Raw genomic sequence first — 6,125 nt, 5'->3', positions numbered from 1 at the left:
CATGAACAAAAATTTCTCCTCCTGCACGCTACTTACCCGTCGCTAAAGACGAGCCGCACCAAAAACAGGGATATTTACCTGTCAGTTTATAACATTATAACCAGTGTCTTCCAAGCAGATTGATAATGAAAAGACGAAGTTCGTGAAATAACATCTGCGGTTGACAGTGGCAAGTTCATTTTTACAATCATCTCAGAAAACATTGCTTCAGCACGGACTACAGAGCTTTTCTTCTGGCAGGATTTGCTTTGCGGGAATGAACTTCATAATTCCTTGGCAGCTTTCAGCGGATTCCTTTGCAGCAACCTTGTCCATGCGAGTTTTGGAACTGCAGTGTCGTTCGATGTCATATTTCCCAGCATGGGCAACGGAGAAATCTGATTTACAATACTTGCTGAGTTGCAGTGTGCATGACTTTTTCCCATAGTAGACTCCACAATTCCTGGCTCTTTCTTTTTTTCTCCAAGAAAATCTGGTGCTTCTGCTGTTTAGACTTGGAACAGTCATCCGAACCTGGCATATTTTACCGCTTCATTTTCCCACGATTGTCCAGACGATCGCACGTGCCAACAACTGAACAAGGTTTCCACAGCTGAAGACTCGCTGTCATGGTTATCTCCCTTCGACCGAAACCGGTATCAGTTGTACCATCCCGTAATCAGCACACCAACACCGGAAAACGTATTCTAGACTTTTTCTTATGCGTATTTTGTGCGTGTGTCGCGTATTTGCGTACTGATAATAATTTTGCGTACAAAACTCAAAATACGCCCAAATTGTACTGGTAAACAGGTCTGAAGATAGCGTACAGAGAAACACCAGATGTATCAGGATCTTTGGCGCGCGCAAGATTGAGTTTATTTGTGTCTCGCGATAGTTGGAGGAGTGAGAGCCGCCATGTGTTTTCGTCTGCTCGAAATGTGCGCAAATCATCCCAAAAAAGCTTATTCCGGGCGGGACTACATGTGTGTGTTGGTTACAAATTGTGTGTGTGTGATATTTTTCTTCAAACTTTCACTTTTCTTCTTTGTTTCACTTGTTTATTCTCGGAGCCGATTTCGCCAAATACCGTACTGTCGTTTGCCTGGTTGTTTTGATTGATTGACACGATCTGATTATATTTTGTTCGACGGCGGCTAATATAATGACGCGGCCTATACGTGCAGAGATGTTGCTACAAATTCATACCTATAGGACAAATGTCCTGAGTTCTTCAGCATCAATAGGACATTTGACCGCTTTCAGAAAGTGTAATAGGACATTATGAATTTGCGCCAAACAGCTTATAACACATTTCATGGAATTGTTCCAAAGTCATGCCCCAAACACACACACCCACGCGCTGTAGAACACACACATAATATAGTAAATTCATCAAGACAGTGTGCATATAATGTTGTATTTGTTTAGTTTCAAAGAAACCACAAAAAAGAAACCAACATGCACAACTTCAGAGCTCTTACTTTGATTACAAACTGCATGATTTGGATAAAAGTTGAAAAACAAAATGATCGGTGTGATCTAATGCTGATCTTTCGCAGGCTTTAGGTTTTTTCAGCGGCATAATTCAGTGCTTCATCTCGTATCGAAAACAAAAGCAGACGACAAATTTAGTCAGTTGGAGTTGTCTCCCGTACTCCTGTAGCATGCACTGATCTAAAAATAATCCACTATTTTTAGATCAGTGCGCTGCACCAAGACGGTTATACCCAAACGGCGCATACCGCAAACGGTTCGAGAATTCCCGACAAAAGAAAAGATCCGCACGCGGCACTGGCAACTTCAGTGTCAGCTGAACACGAGAGCGTTCAGTCTTTTAGAAGATTTGTATCTTGAAATGAAAATTAACGAATATCATGCTGTCCGAAGGAATGGAGCACATATCGGACAATGACCACGCTCAGGCTAAAACGATAGGACATCTGACCGACATGCGGCAATGTGAATCGGACATTTGGGGATTTTCATCGTTAAATGTCCGATGCCTAACGACATCCCTGTACGTGGCTCGTCCCAATTTATTTTTTAAAGTCGGGGGTGCGGCTTATAAAGCGGTGCGTCTTGTAATCCGTCAAATACGGTACATCAAAACCTGCGTTGAAAGGACACTCAAAAGAAAGGACACTCCCCAAACAATGGACAGTTCTGCAAGAACAATTGAATTCCTTCATTATTATTGTATTCTCTACTTCTGTTCAAAGAACACTTGGCTGACTTGCATTGAATTTTGAAAGGACAGATGTGTCCAAGTCCCAAAGGTGTAACTGTAAGTCCTTTCTTCACAGATGTTTCTGTATATATATATATACTGTTCAAAAAAAGAAACGCATAGCTTGTAATATTTGGTTAATTTAGTTATATGGCTACAAGGATATCCACCAAACTGCAGAAAATGTTTATCTGGTCGTCGACCTTTCGTCCATTGCCACAAGTGAGCTCTGCACGTGACGCATGCGTTATCAGTGGCTACAATGTCAAAATTGCTCATTTGGCATGACCACTCGTCATGCTTCAGTGTAATCTCGTGAAACTCGGGGAATATTGAGCTCTCACCATGTCTTCCAAAACCCATAAAAGCGGATTGTTCGCCACAAAGAAATCAGACGACAATTCAGCGACGAAAGATGGCCCGATTGAGCAGAGAAGACCGCCAATTTGCATTGGGTCGTTTACAAGCAGGCCAAAGTCAAAGTGCAATCGCCAGGCACTTCCACGTGTCCCAGAGCACCATCAGTAGACTGTGGGTCAGGTTTCAAGCCACTGGCTCCGTTGCTGACTTGCCACGAGCGGGAAGACCAAGGGCGACAACTGCTGCTCACGACCGCTTCATACGGCTCCGCCACCTCCGGAATCGTTTCCTGTCGGCCTCATCTTCTGTCCAGGCTCTCCCCGGGCCACACCGATTATCGGACCAGACCGTGCGGAACCGCCTGCATGAAGCTGGTTTGAGAGCTCGCAGACCTCACAGAGGAGCTGTCCTCACCCGCCGCCATCGCCAGAACCGAGTGCAGTGGGGCAACCAGCACCTTCGCTGGACCGTCCGGAATCACTGGAGACACGTGTGGTTCAGCGATGAGTCCTACTTCCTGCTCCAGCGACATGATGGTCGGAGGAGGGTCTACCGGAGAGTAAACGAACGTTACGCGCCCAACTGTGTGGATGAGGCACCCGTTCATGGTGGTGGAGGCGTCATGGTGTGGGGGGCGATCAATACCGCTGGAAGGAGCACCCTGGTGCACGTCCAAGGGCGCATAACTGCCCAGCGATACGTGGAGGAAATTCTGCGCCCACACGCCCTTCCTCTTCTGGCTGACCAGGATGCCATATTCCAGCAGGACAACGCTCGCCCGCACATAGCACGACTCACCACCCAGTTCCTCACCGACCACCATGTCCAGGTGCTTCCCTGGCCATCCATGTCGCCAGACATGAACCCGATAGAACACCTCTGGGATGAATTGGACAGACGTGTGCGCAGGCGAGAAGAAGCGCCGGCAAATCACCGCGATCTATTGCAGGCACTTCAAGAGGAGTGGGACACCATATGGTGCGCCAAATTGATATTACTATCGTTAACTGTTATATAGGGTTTTAAAACTATCGTTAACTGTTATACAGAGTTTTGAAACTATCGTTAACTGTTATGTAGAGTTTCGAAACTGTCGTTATCTGTTATATAGAGATTCAGAAACTCTATATAACAGCTAACGATAGTTTTATCAAAAGCGCGTCGGTATTGTTCCCAAATGGGAAAACCCTGAAATGCCATTGCAAAACTGTCTTTATGCTACGAAATGTACATTTGAACTAGAAACACAATTTAAAAAAACTACAACATTAGTTATTGACCGTTCTTCTGTTGTCGTCTTCTCAAATCATTGTTGAGTTTGTTTAATATTAGTTTTAGGCCCTTTTGTACTTTCGGCCGTACCGTTTTCCACGTGTGCGGTTTGAAGACGGTAGGCCTACTGAATATTCGCGGACAAGACCATGACAGACGCACTACACAAAACAGTGGGTATTTTTCAAAACAAACACAAACAACGTGTTTCCCGACGTTTTGGATAACACTGCATGCTATCGCATCGTGTTTTGGGTACTGGACGGGTCAACCTGACACTGACCGTTGCCCACTGCATGCATGCCAGCCGTATGTGTACAAACTGACCCGCACTGACACAGCGCGGCAGCGAGAACGGGTCAAGCTGACACTGACCAATATTTCTGTGAAAACAGGAAGCGTGCTAGCTGTAACGAAGATTTGATTTTTTGATTAAACGAAGCAGCGAAATGGACTTATCAGACGACAGTTAGTTGAATATGATCTAAATGTTGTAGTAATTTAGTGCAAATTCGCTCGAACGAAACGTTCAGCAGTTATTTTGCCGGCATCGAAACATCCGACCACGCCTTCGCTATTTTTAGAAACTCTATATAACAGTTAACGATAGTAATATCACTTGCGCGCACCATGCCGCCGTTTTGCGAAACCCTCGTTATCTGTTATTCATAGTTTTAGCAATAGCGCGCACAAACGCGCTATTGATATAACTCTAAATAACAGTTAACGATAGTTTCGAAACTCTATTTAACAGATAACGATAGTTTCGAAACTCTATATATATCAGTTAACGATAGTTTCAAAACCCTTTATAACTGTTAACGATAGTAATATCAATTTGGCGCACCATAACACCATCCCACAGCAAGATATCCGGCATCTGATCCAGTCCATGCCCAGAAGGTGCCGGGCAGTTGTTGCTGCTCAAGGCAGTCACACCCCCTTACTGACTTGACAGCCTCGGCACCCAATCGTATTGATTGACTGATTGATTTGAAGATGCAAATGAACTGTGTGTGCATTCAACTGTGTCCATACCAAATTTCAAACAAATAATCTAAATATTGGATTTTCTGTTAATTTTTTTGAAAAATAAAACAAATTTGGCAAGTAGCAACTATGCGTTTCTTTTTTTGAACAGTATATATATTTATATCTCTAAATAAACAAACATCCTTTCAAAATCAGTTGTTTCCATTCAATTCTATTTCACCTTTTTTGTTATGAAGACAAATTATCATACATTGATTTGAAGTCAATCGGATGAGACTCATAAGATCATTTATAAATCAAGTAATGCACTTGGTATCATTTAAACTGTCATGAAAATAAATTCTTAGATTTGAAATTAGCATAGTCACTAAGCTAGAAAGCATCACACAATAGATAGTGAATGTGTAGTATATCAAAAGCCGTGCATATACTTACTCAGAGGACCACCCTTTCCATTTAACAAGACACTCCTTTTGTCCCTGCAATTGTAAAAGAGAAAGGCAAATGTGAACATAGAAATGCATGTTTTTATTTATCAGCATTGGGGAACAGAAACTTGCACTTTGGATCATCAGGACCGGAATGTATGTGTCGGGGATAGAGACTTTAGCCTGGGCTAAACTCTATTCTCGAGTTAATTCAGCCCACTGCATAGCTCACAACTTTTCCCAGATAAAAATTGGGAGGAATGAGCGTCTCTGCGCGACGACGCGAAGCGCCTAGAATGCAAGGGGGATCCGGGGGCATGTCCCCCCCGGAAATTTTTGGAAAAAAAAGGATGCAAAATGGTGCAATCTGGTGCATTCTGAGGATTATAATTGCCAGTTTCTCTTCTGGCAGCACATTTTGTCACAAAAAAGGAAGAATGAGCTGGAGAGAGAGTAGATGTAGTGACTTACCAATGCACGTCAAGCTTCCTTCTACAGTATTTCATACTTCTTGACAGTCACATCTTCCAATGGTGTAGGGGAAGATATCTTTTGCTATCACAGTTCCATGGGTGAAACCTATGAAAATCAAATTGACTGAACATTTTTTGAGGCAGGGGTCCAGGGGGGCAACGCCCCCCGGCCGAAAACGAATTTTTGCATTATACATTGTGATTTTGTGGCCTTTCCTGGCAAAAAAAATACACTTTTTGTCACTATCATGCAGGTCAAAAAAATACCTTCAGATTCTAATGATATGGTAAAAAGGGTAAACAAAATCAAAACAATTCACAGAAGTAATCATTTTTCTTTTGTATCTTTTCACACTTGCATCTTCCAACACGACACAATTGACAACAATT

Source organism: Littorina saxatilis, linkage group LG6, assembly GCF_037325665.1.
Source record: "Littorina saxatilis isolate snail1 linkage group LG6, US_GU_Lsax_2.0, whole genome shotgun sequence".
NCBI classification, from domain to species: Eukaryota; Metazoa; Mollusca; class Gastropoda; order Littorinimorpha; family Littorinidae; genus Littorina; species Littorina saxatilis.
The sequence above is the reverse complement of the archived record's forward strand: the minus strand, read 5'-3'. Positions refer to the sequence as shown.